Source organism: Lethenteron reissneri, chromosome 15 (assembly GCF_015708825.2).
Source record: "Lethenteron reissneri isolate LAM-NWPU_2019-01 chromosome 15, ASM1570882v1, whole genome shotgun sequence".
NCBI classification, from domain to species: domain Eukaryota; kingdom Metazoa; phylum Chordata; class Hyperoartia; order Petromyzontiformes; family Petromyzontidae; genus Lethenteron; species Lethenteron reissneri.
The window spans coordinates 6,401,175-6,416,495 of NC_083793.1; the positions used below are offsets into that span (position 1 = coordinate 6,401,175).

At 54.1% G+C, this 15,321-nt stretch overlaps 1 protein-coding gene across 3 annotated transcripts in view; it reads left to right on the forward strand.

Annotated features, from left to right (window-relative positions):
• The first annotated feature begins 4,533 nt into the window (after positions 1 to 4,533).
• LOC133342635 (zinc finger protein 800-like) overlaps positions 4,534 to 15,321 on the forward strand; it is a 28,565-nt gene continuing 17,777 nt past the window's right edge. The window contains exon 1 of one of the 3 annotated variants that reach the window (XM_061551911.1): positions 4,534 to 4,885. The gene's annotated coding sequence lies outside the window, so the exon portion shown is untranslated. Of the gene's footprint in view, positions 4,886 to 5,062; positions 5,144 to 5,643; positions 5,783 to 15,321 lie in introns of those variants that run through there. The other 2 variants (XM_061551913.1, XM_061551912.1) reach the window with 2 other exon arrangements.

The window sequence follows — 15,321 nt, forward strand, 5'->3', positions numbered from 1 at the left end:
GTTTTACCTACGTGACTTTACCAAAAAACCTAAGAACAGGACTGGGTTGAACAAAGGCGGTCGTGCTGCTGTGACCAGCACCGTGCTCTTGTGTGCACGTGCCGGCATTCATAGGTGCTCGCTAACAGCTCTTGCCCCAACAGTCTGTTATGGCTATACAGGGGGGAGGCGTGGTGGGGGGGGGGGGGACTTTGTCTTTTGTTTGTCATCTCGATGCACAAGTGTTGGAAACAAAGATCAAAGACTCGCGCGCACACGCGCGTCCCACAATGATGGGGGGCGAAACCCACCACCGTGTGATGGATGCCACTGCGAGACACGGCGAAACTCGCTTGCCTGCCATCTCTTCGGAAAACAACAACAGCGATGCAAAATAAATTACCCACGCGGTACAGTGTGTCTTTTTTGTTGTGCCAGCGTGAACAACGTTGCGATATTCGTACGGGCGAGCGATTGACGGAATGAAGGCACATCTCGCGGTGTCGTGCAGATGAGAGGGCGCGGGGTTCGGGCGGTGCGGGGTATCGTGCACAGGGGCTTGAAAAAGTCACGGATATTTTCCGGAACGCTGCCAAGCTGGCTTGGGAATATGGATTATTATCGGTGTAAGGCACTACCACTAGAATACTTGAAAGGCGAGGTACGCCTATTGAAGATAATCCTAAAGGAGACCTGGTGATCTTAAGCACTTGTTTTTTTGTGTGCACATCACAGCCGTACAACAGTGTTCTTCACAGACTTTCAGAGGTTTGCCACTTTCGCCGATAAGACATCACCGGTGTGAGGGCCGCCACACATCTTACACCATTGGGTTTGCCATCTCGATGGGATGTGTTTTAACACGTGTTGTGTATATTGTTCGGGTGCCGCACGTGACCACACGGGCCTTTCGATGAACAGCACTGACGGAAACCAACGCAATGTGGTGGATGACAACATCGGGCGAGGATGCAGCGTATACCAAAACAGCTCTGATCCCGACTGTTCTGGTTTTGATGTTCGGCACTGGTCGTGAATGACTCTGTGTATTTGTCGTGGAGGTGGTGACAAGGCCGAGACGTAGCGCGTTTGGCCGCTTGCTGCAGATGTGCATAGGTTCGAGCCGAGCGGCCGCCCTGGTTAATATTGCGGGTCTGTTAACCGTAAATGCTGTACGCGCAGAGTGGACGTCGATGGTCCCGTGACGTTTTTCCACGAAAGTAGGCCACGTGTGCCGGTGTCAGGGTTCAAGTTGTACAATGTGTTGAACTTCTTTCGCACTCTACGTGGAACAACCGTGCTCATCGGAGGTGGCCAAACTTGAGCAACATTACCCCACACTGTCAGGGGCTCAACCACTTATCTCAACGGGGCAACGCAAGCGAGAACTGTGGGCCTCCCTCCTTTCTCACTTTTACTGAAATTGCCACGGATGTGTTTAACCCGTGTTCATCTATATGTAGGCTATATTTCTTGCTGTCATATTTTGTTTTGTTTTCCTGTTGATTCGGGGCCCCCTTGTGGCCGACTGGGCCCCTATGCGTCGCATCACGCTGCATACTCAACGGTTGCGCCCTTGCATACCGTGAAACCACTACAGACCTATACTCTCGTCTGTGAAACGAAGCGTCTTTTTGAAACAGCAGTGCGCTTTGAGAATAGTGCGAATACCAAATGTACAAAATAATCATTTGATTTGAAATGCGTCGGATGCGGCCCATTTTGCTGGTGTAGCCCCCCCCCCCCCATCCCACTCCCCTGCCCCCGTATGTGGAAATCCCTCACCAGAATCAGTGTCCTTGCCAGCACCATCCCACTCCATCCACCCAAACATCAGGGTTAGTCACACATCCTTAGCAGACACGCGCACACAGACAAAGATCCCGCTTATAGCCTTGACAGACTGTTGGGGCAAGTGCTGTTAGCAGGCACCTATGAAGGCCGACATGGCACACGAGGGTGTGAGTGGCCAGCACCACGCCCGGCCGCATTTGTCTCCCCAGTGGCGAAATTTACGCACCGCACCAGATTCTCATGTGAGGCTGAGTAGACCTAGGGGAAACCCAGGACCGGTTCAGATAATCGTCACCGGTGTTGGCGGTGAGCGGGAGTCGAACCCGTGTAGCCAGGTTCATAGCGCAGCGCGCTAACCGCTGCACCACCGCTCCCCACAGACGCACGCACACAGTCACGCACACAGACATGGCCATGCATGCGGTGTCGGGAGTAAACCGTGACGCACAGACTTTTACATTCTAAAATGGAGGAGTCTGCTTGAGCAGGGGGGGGGGGGGGGTGAGCGCAGTGATTGAGACTAAAGGGACGATACTAAAGGGTGGGAGGGGGCAATACTAAATTAGAGGGGACGATACTAAATGGAGAAGGGCGATTTGGGGGGTGGCCAACTGTCCGGAGTAATTCCTCCCGAGATATTTAAGGAGGCTCTCCGCCCTTTAGCGGCGCGACTTTGACTGCTGCAGCCACCAAGTCTTTGCGGATGAAAAAAGAAACCCCCCAACATCGCTCCGCGCAATCATCCCAACGCCGCGCGTCTAATCCGCAAGCCACTTTTACATTTGTAAACAGCATTTAACAGAACACGATCGAGCCACATGTAGCCCACCCCCCCCCCATCTCTCTCTCGCTCTTCCCATTAAGTGTCGCCGTAGTACGCACGTGTCTAGACATTTGGTTCGAGTGTCAAAGCGCACATCGATGGGTCTCCCTTGATCACAACGACGTGGTTGAGTGGTGGTGTACGTGGGCATACGCACTCATGCCGACACGGACAAAGACAAAGATCCCCCGTATAGCCTGAACAGACTGTAGGGGCAAGTGCTGTTAGCGAGCACCTATGAAGGCCGGCACGACACACGAGGCGGGGGGGGGGTGACCAGCACCACGTCCGTCCGCCTGTCTTCCTAGTGGCGATTTTTTTTCTCGTCGCAACAGGTACTAATTTGAGACTGAGTCGACCTAGGGGATGTCCAGGGGACTGGTTGAGATCATCGTGACGGCTAACCCCGAGGTGGTGTCGGCAGTGAGCAGGAATCGAATCGATCTCGGGTCGACGTGGTCGTAGCGCAGCGCTCCCCACGAACCCACTCTCCAACAAAAGACAAAGACGCCCCGTATACCCTTAACAGACTGCAGGGGCAAGTGCTGTTAGCGAGCACCTATGAAGACGGGCACGGCACACGAGGGGGGGGGGGTGGCCGGCCAGCACCACGCCCGGCCGCCTTTGTCTCTCTGGGTGTGATGTTTTACAAATCGTCCCGGTCAAAAAAGCTAAGCTGAGTCGACCTAGGGGAAGCCCCATGACCGATTCAAATGATCGCCACGGTTGGTTATCGTCGTTGTTGTCGTAGCAGCAGCAGCAGCAAAACAAATCGAATCGGAACTCGAGTCGAAGCGTTTATAGCGCAGCGCGCTTTAAACCACTACGCTACCGCTCCCCCGTGGCCCCGACGCACGCGGGCGTCCAGGTAGCAGCGCACCACGTGGCCACGCGGCAGGGGCAGCAGCAGCAGCCGTCACGTCCAGGTAGCTGGGCACCACGTGGCCACGCGGCAGGGGCAGCAGCAGCAGCCGTCACGTCCAGGTAGCAGCGCACCACGTGGCCACGCGGCCACTTGGCTGCGTCCCCGTGCGCAGCGCTCACAAGAAGAAGAGGTCTCCGTGCGTAACAGCGGCGTGCGCGCGTTCGCTCATCGCAGCGGTCAACGTCGCCGCCGCGGCCGCCGCTGCCGTCACTTTCATCGTCGACACTTTCGATCGATTCTTTTTACGCGTCGCTTATTTTTGGTTTGCCTCTCGAGTGTTTCGTTGGTTATTATCATCATCGCCGTATGGGTCGTCGTCGTTATTATTTGTCGTGTTCTTCGATCGAGCAGTGACCGCCCTCCCTCCCCTCTCCCCATCAACTGCCCTCGATTCGCACCGTGGTTGTCCCGGATCAGACACCGAGATCGCGACCCCCCCCCCCACCCCCTTGCTCTGCCGAGTGAGTTATCGAACCCCCCCCACCCCTCTCCTCTCCTCCCACCACCACCAACGTCGCTTCGCACGGCACCATCACGACACACGCACGCCACGGGGGGAACGCGCGGCTCCTCCTCTCCAGCTTCCTCCTCCTCCTCTCGAGCTCTCTCCTCCTACTCCTCTCCCACCGCCACCACTACCAACACCACCACCAACACCACCTCCTCTTCCTCCTCGCAGTGGATAATCCGTTCGGCCATGATCGGCGCCGGACACGCGTGTGCTTCAAAGATGGCAGCGCCCTTCCTGATTTGCGCCGTGTTCGCACTTTCTGTGTTGTGAGCCCCGCGCTCTGCCAGCCTCCTCCTCCCTCCTCTTCCCCTCCCCGCTCGCCCTGTGCCTGTTTGTGTCGGCCGCTGTGCCTCGAGCCCCCGCGGCTGGAGGGGAGGGAGGGAGAGACGCGTCCGTGCGACTCGCAACTGCGGACTCAGCTCGTGGGGGGGGGGGGGGGGTTGCGAGCGCTGCTGCGTCGCCACCGCCGCGTTTCTCAACTCGCTGCGTGCGACGACGACGAGGAGGACGAGGGGGGTGGTGGTGGTGGAGGAGGACGAGGAGGGAGGTGAGGGTGGAGGAGGAGGAGGAGGGAGGTGGTGGTGGTCGTCGCTTCCCCTTCCCGCTTCACTCGGCGGCTGCGACGGGGGCGGTCATCGCCGGACGCCGCCGCCGCCGTCTCGTCGCGACATCGGCCCGCGCCACCATCGCTCGCGTCTCCCACCAACTCCCCCCCCACAAGGACGCCTCCCCCCACCAACCCCCCCCCCCCCACGAGGACGACTCCCACCAACCCCCCCACGAGGAGAAGAAGGACGACTCCGAGCCGTCCCCTCGCCGCCACTTGGCCCGCCCTGCCGCCCGCCCGCTCGCGGCAAGTTTCCACTCGAACACTTCACGACACTCGCACGAATTCAAGCGGCGCAAGTCGCCGTCGACGCAGCTATCGCTACCAACAACCAACAACCACCACAACCAACACCGTCGCTACAACTACCACAACAACCACCACCACCGTCGTCACAACCACCACCACAACACCACCACCACAACACCGCCGCCGCCGTCGTCGTCGTCGTCATCATCGTCGTCGTAATCGGCGCGTCTCGCAACAACAGCGACGGCGGCTCTCGTAAGGCCTCGTGCGACCGCGTGATTCACGTGTCCCCCGTGGCTTTTGTCGTCGTCGTCATCGTCGTCGGGACGAGACGAGGGAGAGTCGATGAGGTTTGGGAACAGGAGGAGGAGGAGGCGTAGGGGAGGGAGGGCAACACAGCGCGCAGCTGAGCTGGAAATGCGTAAACGCGCTGCGCAGCGCCGCTGCGGTCTTGAGCAGGATGCCCGGGTGGCCTACACACTTTGCACGACTCTCTCGTTGAGATCGTCACTCTCGCAAGATGTGCGGGTGAACGTGTGGTGTGTGTGGTGTGTGTGTGTGGGACACGGCACTCCCCACATCATCAACACGTGCCTTGTCCACCGTGCACCTCCGAGTCGTCTAACACCGAGAGGAGGAGGAGGTATTGGGGGGTGGTGGTGGTGGAGGTTGTTACGATTCTCACGACTCGACGCCACGTTTCATCGTTGCGTTTAACACCGCCGCAGCTCTGGCCGTGGTGTGTGCGGGTTGGTGGTGGACAAGAACATCGGCACGACGAGGAGGAGGAGGAGGGAGGAGGGGAGGTCAACAACCACGCAAAGTCCACTGCCGTCTCGCAGCGTCCGTCAAGTTTTTGTCCCCCTCCTCCCCCCTCCACCACCACGTTGATCGGTGAGTTCGTGGTAAACTCGGCGAGGGAAACACGCAGTCGCTTCCGTGGCAAACATAGGGGGGGGGGGGGTGTGGCATCAAGGACGAACTGTAAAAGCTTTGAGTAGCGATACGCGCTTGGCACAATCGTGCGAAGCGCCCCCCCCCCTCTCCTCCTCCTCTGCGTCCGCGTGTCGCACAATTCAGCGGCGGTAGTTTGGTGTCGTTTAGGGATAAAGTTTAAGTTTTATTTCGCCATTGTGCCGGAGGTTACGGCCACGGTTATAACAGAGGCTGCTGCTGTTGCTGTTCAGTGCTCAGTGATGCATTTCTTGTTTGTGTTCAGCCACGGCGCAACCCTCTGCATATGGAGGAGCGGTGCGTAACTGAGTGCGCGGAAGATACGCGTGATAGCGATGGTGGTGGGGGTGGTGATCGTGATTGGTGATGATGACAGAAGCCTCGGTAGCTCGTCCTTCGTACACAACAGCACGAGCAGTACACGGCGTTTGTGTACTGTATGACGATCAGGTGTGTGTTATATAAAACTGCCTGCAGGGGGGGGGGTTAGAGGTCACGTTGTGTGCTTTCCCCAGTTCGCAACAGTGTGACCCCCCCCCCTCTGCTTGGGCTAAGCTATTAGAGATCGTGGCCCGAGTAAATCACTCACAATGTAAGGTATATTACCTGGGACCGGTGGGTGAGTTATTTGGGTGACACTCGTGGTGTTTGCACCTCGTGGGACGTGCTATGAGAGTCAATCCATGGCTTGACTTTATTTGGTAAAAATCCACACGACAGTGCAGTGGCATGGGATTATGTTAATAACAGGTCCTTTGCAAATCCACTGCTGGATGAAGGCCTCTACGCAACTTTCGGCCTCGGTGGTTGCTATTTGGTGATACTTCGCCGCGATGGTCACTATGGGTTGGTGAAGGGGTGACCAGGAGCCAGTTGATGTGTCACTTGTCACTGATGTTGGCCTGGAATCAAGAGGAGGTTGGTAATCCTCCTACGCCACCACTCCCCACGTTAAGAATATGATAGTGGTGGCCTAAACATGTTGGGAGTGAGTTTTTAAAAGTTCAAGTGATCAACTTGGCGTCAAGAGTTGGCGTCGGTTTTTGTTGTTCCATATTCGTTGGTGTTTTGAAGACTGGTGACGAACTTGAATCGACAATTCAACTTGGCACAAATCAAATAGCATTACAACCAGAGTGCACGACACGGGTTAGACATTTATGTAGATGAAGAGTGACTGAAGAATGACCTTTTTTGTAAACTTAGCTTGATTTTGATTGGTATAGTCGACAAGATTTTCAGAGGACACAATCCAAGCACACAATCATTACAACCAGAGTGCACAACACGGGTTAGATATTTATGTAGATGAAGAGTGACTGAAGAATTACCTTTTTTGTAAACTTAGTTTGATTTTGATCGGTATAGTCGTCAAGATTTTCAGAGGACACAATCCAAACACAATTGTGTGCAGCTTATGATGTGTATGATAGATTTAAAAAGCCAATGAATGCTCAGCCCAGTTGTGACTGGCAGTGGTCATCACCCATCATTGTAGGTTTGTGGAAAGGCAAGGCCAGAGGTAGTGGGGGGGGGACCACAGTTAAATTTCATCAGCCCAGTGTCCGTTAATATTGTAGCAATAATACGAATACTGGTGCTTTTTAAATGATAAATTCCCACGTGGTAATATGCCACTTTGATGAACTATCGTGTGTTGGCCACGTCACTTCTGAAAACAAGCTACAAAGCTCAGTAGGCTCTACCGAGTGAAATAAAATAGTTCACTTCATAGTTAACTGCAACTAAAACTGAATCCAGAAAACCCCCACCGAACCTCAAGACTATTTTTCTCATGTTGATCCCGCTGCATTGGGATGTGTTTCACCAATTCCATTAATGAGTGGCATGAGGAAGTAAACCAGAGAACTCGTGTAAAAAAAAAACCCCACACACACATGAGGGACCGACACTCAGCACTGCCATTTCCTGGCCACCTCTTCCCTCCTCACACCTACAACACCCGGTGTTTCCCAGGCACTCTCCCATTGCAAGCACGAATCAGGCTCATGACCTCGGAGATTCGACAAGCATTTGGCACGTTCAGGCCACACGCCCCCCCCCCTCCACCACTCCGGCCCCCTCAACTCACTCAGGCCACGGCACACAGAGTGATCACATGTCCAGGCGGTGTTAGTAAGGCACTCGTTTCGCGCCGTGCATTCATATGATTTGCGATATGAAGGCATTTGTTTTGCATCGTGTATTTGCTTCGTTTTGTCACCACGAAGCGGCGCTGCCGTTCTCCGCGCACATTCGATTACTTATCTTGCACGGTATCCATGCCGCAGCCTTCACCCTCCCTTAAAAGGCTTTCGTGTTCTCCTGGCAGGATTGGGCAATGTGGGGGGGGGGGGTGGGGTCGGCACGACCCGTGTGTTGAGAACCACTGGGTTCGAGGCAGGGCACCAGGCAGCTCCCTGTTCAGTGCAGGATTCACAAGGGAGGAAGGCACCAACTTAGCCTGGGGGTGTGGTGGGGGGGGAGACGCGGGGGCGGGTGGCAGACTGAAAAAGCCGCATTTGTAGGGAGAGGATGGGGGGAACCACAAAAGACCAGTCAGAAACATTTTGGAATCTGCCACCTGTTGGTCGGTCCTCATTCACCATAAACGGCTTACTTTTTCTTTTTTACGGGATGTGGGGACGCATTGAAACGAATGCGTGCAAAACTACAGCGTCAGACACCATACATTGACCGTGTTCCCGGTCGTGCATAGTGATCCGTCGATGTATTTGTGGATATAAATTCGCGGGGGTGCTCCGGGAAGCGGGGGGCGGGGGCAGTGGTGGTGGGGGGGGAGCGGCGGGGGCCACTTTCACTCACGACTCGCGTTAAAGGAGCTCAAAGGAAGCGGTTGTGTCGACTGACCGGTCACACGTGAGCACGCTCGGGGGACACCGCTTGTCGCAAAAAAAAAAATAGACAGAAAACTTGGTGATAATGCGCGCGGCGTGTGTGTGTGTGACCGCCCGTTATTCCGCGCGCGCTCGCGCGGGGAGGGAGTGCAAGGGAGCGAGCGTTTGATGGCTTCGAAAATCCCGATCAACAATGCTGATGGCGCGTCGCTGCCGTCGAGCCGAGTGCCTCTGCGGTGAATAGAGCTTTGACGGAAATTCAATGGGGGTGGTGGGGGGGTGGGGGGGTGCTTCGCTCTGTGTGCAAAACAAATTCACGACCGCTGCAAATTCACTGTGTCGCCAACCCGAGCCGCTGGGCACGAACGCGCGGTGCAAATTAACCCCGGGCAGGGCCGTGAGCGTCCACGCGGAGTTATGGCCTGGCGTGCCAGACCGGCTCGGTTACCTTGGCGCAAACGGCACGGCAGATGCGGGACGCCGTCATAATAATCATCGTCGTCGTCTTGTGCGCATGCGATGGTCAGAGCGTACTCACGCACCAGAGGTCGCAGACGGGTTTTGATTCCTTACCCGTACCCGTACCCGGCCGCACCAGGGTCGCAAATGGGTACCCGTACCTGGCCGGGTACGGGTACCCGTACGCTACCCGTACCCGTACCCTACCCGAAATGAGTGACAAACGGTTACTCACCGGTGACTCACGGCCTACCCGTACCCGTACCCGGCTGCACCAGGGTCGCAAACGGGTACCCGTACCCGTACCCGGCCGGGTACGGGTAGCCGGTTATCGGGTAGGGTACGGGTATCGGGTACCCGGTTGCGACCTCTGTCGCGCACGCAGGGTTTTTTCCCCGGTCAGTGGACGACCGTATATATGGGGCGCCACAGCGGCAAGATGTTAACTTTCTCGCCTGGTGTACAGGAGGTCGTGGGTTCGATCCCAACCCTGATGCCTGTATATTTTGAGTTTGCGTGTCTCCTTCCCTGTGGTCACATGGATTTTTCTCAGGGTCCTCCGGTTTCCCCCCTACATTTAGAATCAACGAGTGTTTAGAGTATTGGGCTGCTGTAAATTTCCACGTGATAAGCCACTTCGTTGAAGTTATCATTTGTGATAGCCATGTCGCTTCTGAAAAAGGGATTTATGGCTCAGTGGGTCTTACATGGAAAACAATAAATACATTGTTTCGTAGTTTTAAATAGTTTAATATGGGGGGTTGCCATCCCTGAAGTGTTAAAAAGGCCGGGTCATATCACGGGAAATGGAGCATCTCACAATACCGGAATAAATGCCATTGTCGCGAGTGGTGTATTGTTACACAACTGGCAACTTTTTATTACTTTTAATGCCCCGGGGACACTCGCAGATTTCCCACAACGGCTACTACCTCAACTAGAGGATGATCCTGGGAAATCTAGGACAGGTGGCAGCCCAATTATGTACAGTGGTGATCTATGACCTTTAGATTGTAATTGCTTGTGTTACCTAAACTTGATCATTGTAGAGCTCCAACTCTAACCCCCAGGGCTTCATTTCAGCCGTGTCTGTCTGGTTGAGCGACCCGGAATGTATTTCTGTAACCCAGCAAACCATATCCAGGATAACTCTCGCTGTGGCTGTGGCTACTGGTCACGTGAACACGTACTCTGACCTGGCAGCGACCCGGAAAATATAGCAACTAGGTCTCGGCCTAACCCTAACCCTTGCAGATCACTCGCAGATTACCAGACGAGAATAATACCACCAACTTGGGCTGTGGTTCGCAAGGTGCGTGTTGCGGAAAGTGCAGCATGCACATGCCCTGTGTGGTGCCGAGATGTTAACTACCTCGCCTGATATACAGGAGGTCGTGGATTCGATCCCTGACCCTGACGCTTGCTGGATATTTGGAGTTTGCACGTTCTCCCCGCAGTCGCATGGATATTTCTCCAGGCCCACCGGTTTTTCCCTCCACATTTAGAAACATTAGTTTAGAGAATTTGACGGTATAAACTTCCACGTGATGATAAGCCACTTCGTTGAGCTATTAATTGAGGCCTAGTCGCTTTTGAAAAAAACCTACATAGCTCAGTGGTAAAATACAAAATAGTTGAATAGTTTGAATTGACCACGCGGCTCTATGAGATGGGGTTATTGCGAAGCAGACGTGTGCACGAAGGAAGGTAGGAAAGGCTGCTTGGAAGCAAGAGATGAGCATGTGAACATGAATGCTGAGATTACAACGTCTCTTTAGGGGAAAGGAAGCATAATGAAGGAGTTTGAGCCCTGGCAGTGGTTTCTGATATTCTTGAAAAGATGAGGGAGGCGAAACTTGGTTGGTTTGGGGCACGTGTCGAGAAGAGACGAAGAAGACGCGATTAGAAAAGTTAAAGAGATTAGAGATCCAAAGACTCATCGATGCAGAGCCCCAAAGACCCACACAGAGATCGACATACTCGCACAGAGACTTGCAGACGCACACAGTCTGAGTTTATTTATTTGGTACGTGGGATAATCCCATTTAGCCATTTGCCTAGATATTTAACGAGGGAGATCCATGGTGCGCGAGCACAGCCTCGGCAAAACAAAGACAATAACATCAATATTAGAGCGTACTTAAGGAATATTACACAACTAGCACAACAAAAAATACACAGACTGAGAGACACACAGAGACCCATAGACTCGCACAGAGACCCATAGACTCGCAAAGACACCCCTAGACTCGGAGACCCAGAGACAAAAGGGCTATGGAGATGCCACTGGTGCAGTGCAGAAGGAGTAGAAGGAGACCGAGGGTGAGGATGCGGTGGAACGCGATATGAGGAGCGTGGATGTGACTAGAGATGAGGTGCGGAACGGAAGCGCACGGAGAAAGAAAATCCGTGCATCTGACCCCGCGAAGTAATGGGACGCGTGGCTTAGGAGAAGAACAAGACGCTTGTGCAGCAGCGAAGAACCACACGGGCACAGTGCAACCCTCTCCGAGGAGGTGGGCGACCATGGCAGACAGCCGTGCTTCAGCCGACACGGGGGAAATGTTTCTCCTTTACTTTGGCAGGTGCCGGGCAACGTGGCGGGGGACGGGGGACGCGTTTCAGTCCTTCCCGCCAGTTCCGATGCCGACCGCGCCACGCTAGTACTGGGATAGACTCCGTAAAGGGCGGGCGAGGCAAAGTGCTCCTCTGCAAGATGTGTAAATGTAACAATGGCGATATCGCGCTAATGCATTTTTTATTGCAATTAATGGAGCACTCGGGACGCGTGGACATCGGTGCCACACGATCCACGTTTCAAGGTTACATCATGTTCGTCGGGAGACGCGCACAGATATGACACGCACACTTGTGTATATATTCGATTAGTCCTGCCCCCACATAGTTTCACTGGTCGGTGGTGTACCACTTGAGGTGGCACAGCTTGAGAGGTTCCTATTTATTTATGTGGCCCATTTATAGGGATTAATTTGATAACCGCTTGAAATGAGCGGGATGATCAAGGAAATTCACTCTTCATTGGCCGTGAAAATAAATCGGTACAGGGAAAGTTTTCGGCACCCGAGGCGGTACCGATGTCTGGTCTGGCCGATGGAATCAAAAGTGCAAATAAACCAGAGGTGAGGACTAATCCCAGTGCTAATACAGCATTTCCAGGTCAAATATTCCCTACTAGTACCCGATTGTTGTGGCTAAATTGCTCACAGCGATGGAAAATGAGGTCATGGACCTATAATCGAGATTCTAATAATCGTCGATGTTATCCGCAAATTTACTCCCACCTATAATCTGGAAAAATATTTGGAATAATAAGATTAATTATTATCCACGATAAACTTGCAGATAACAGGAAGGCGTTGCGTAATTCGGGATGGAAAAACTGGATGGTGGGAAGAAGAGGACCACGGATAAATAGGAGTTTTTGTGGACCCTACAGTTCCCGTGGATAATTGGAGCAATGTCAGAGCAGTGGGTAGGGGAGGATCACAGATAAGGGGATATGTGCTGTTAACCTGTAATGTTAGGGTTGTGCGAGGGATGCTTTGCTCTACACACGGAGAGGTCAAGAATCTGAGTTGATCTTCCCACGTGAGGGTAGATGGACTTTCTCGTGTCCAATTTAAATAAATAATTGCACAACAAAGAGCTCAAAAGAAACTTCCACCGCAGAATGAGGAGCAGGGTGAATATTAAAAAACATGTTTAATAATTGCTGTTTGAGTCTAGCAGGAAGCATAAATGTTCGAATATTCATGGCAGCGCCGATGGATTAACTCGCACTATCTCACGCACAATAAGGGAATGTGTGTGGCTGTCAAGGGGAGGCATTTCAATTTACGTCTGTTAAGAAACTGTTTTTGTCGCAGCGTCCTTTGTGTGATCAGGGCTTAACTGCAGCCGGGTCTGTTTGGGTTGGTAATCCGGAAAATATTTCTGCACTCGGCACACACCATCCAGAATACCTCTTGCTAATGGCTGTGGCTGCTAGTCACGTGCCTGCCCCAGTTTATCGGCGACCGTAAAAAAGTACCGCATTCTTACGGAAAATAATGCCCTGGGTGTGATCATTGATTCGGAGCAGAGCAAGCCGCACTTTCTTTCACCTCGTTTGGTCGCATCTGGCGGAGGCAATTTTCTAAACGCGCACTGGGAGCCGTCGGTGCCTTGAATTCTCACTCCCACACTCTGCCCGACTTTGAAGTCCAATTAAGGGGGGGACACCATCGCCGCCGCCGCTGCCGTCGAATCTTGAACTCTTCTTTTATCCACGCCGTACATTCTGACAGCCGCTCTCTTAACGTCGCTATTACGGCAAATCGCGCAGCCGTTGCCAACGCCGCCATCATCGCCATCATTACCGATATTAACGTGCGGCGTGGGAGCCCCGCTGGACGCCAATCGCCCCGCCTGTACGTGTGCACGGGGGGCGCATGGCGGTGTGGGGGGGGGCATAGGCCGTGCCGTCGGAATGCTGAATTGCAAATCGGCACCTCGAAGGTGACGTTCGTCTGGCTCGTTTCGTCACGCGACTCGACAATTTTCGTCGGAGCAGGCCGCTGTGTTACTTCTCACCCTATACCCCCTCGCACTTTCTCCCCATTGCTGGATGACGGCCCTTTCCAAGCCGCTGCCATCTCAGAGTCTCGCGATGCAACAATCTGTATATATCTCTCCGGCAGGCGAGGTTGTTCAATTGCTCCATCTTCGCAGCGGACGTGTCGCCGGTCCGTTGGGCCGTCACTCCTTTGTTAATCTTGACCACCGGTCGTCATCCTTCCAGTGACGTCTCCCACGACGATGTCTTAAATTTGCGTATGTCCTCTAATCCATATGTTCCTCTTCCTGTCTCTTAGCGTAATTCCAAGCTTAAGTTCCGTACGTCACAGCGGGTCGTACGCACTGATTAACATTTGGCCTTTTAGCAACATTGCTAGGTTGCCTCTCCTTACGAGTTTCAGCTTTGTAAATGCAAGCATCTCAGACCGGCGGTCACTAGCCTCTCTTGCCATCTCTTTCATCCCAGTCCACATTCGCTTCACTGCTCGGGGCACGCCACACTCTGACGTGCTTCCCAGGCGTTTCCCTCACCGCAAATTAAACCGTGGTCACAACACACTGCAGGGAGAGTGGGCGGCCCCAGCCGCCACCAGTGGCCCAGGTGCTGATCAGGAAGCTAGCATGGATCTCCTGGGCGTTCTGCCTTCTTGGCTGGCGATTCGAGCTCGCGGGATGTTGCGTTGGAGAACGAGCCAGCAACAACGTTGCAGTTGGGCCGCCCAAACGCCGGAGTTGGCCCCCCGATTTAGCAACGGCAGATTCGAGCAGGGGCTCGTGGCAAATTTCACTGGCTATTTTCGGCCCCTCTTTGGCAGCACTGACCCTCCAATTACTGTAACGACCGGCCAAGTCACGCGCCGGGATGTGCCGTGGCTCGCAGAGAAATTGTCAAACTCACCGGTTATATGTCGGCGAATGTTTATATCCGCTTTGTTAGTTCCGCACTTAACTTTTTATTCCCGTCTTCACCTTTCGTACGCACGGTGGCGAGTGTTGATCGGCAAGCACTCCCCACGTTGCTCGTGTCGAGGTTGGTCAGTGAGTGAGCGAGTGAGCCAGTGGACTGCGTCAGGAGTAGCCGCAAGGTAAATTATTATCTGGAACGCCGCCGGCGAAAGATCGAGGCGGGCCAGAGGCGTTGCTGTGTGGAGGTGTCATCGGCAGCACTGGGGGCTTAAGTGGTTCAAGTCGGAGGTGGGATCAGGGTTAAGGGTCGGCTCTTGAGCAGCGTTAGGATTTCGAGCCGTGGGGTTAGCGCGCACGGGGGGATTAGGAGGCTGAACGTTAAATGGGGCGGGCTAGGACGTTTAGGACAATGCCAGAGGTTAGAATAGGGGTTTAGAAATGTGGGGAGGTCAGGGTTAAGTGTTACAGGCATTTGGGGTGAGGGTTAAGTTGAGGGTCCGACGGTCACGAGGTTAGGGCACTGCCAAAGACGCGTCCCCTCCCGTACGAGAGACACAACAGCTGGAGCGCCCGGCGCAGCTCCACACTCACACAGCAGCTCCACGCTCACGCCGCATACAAATCGTCAACGTGGGGGGTGCTCCCCCTGCGCAGAGCCCCGGGTGGTTCCGTTTGTTT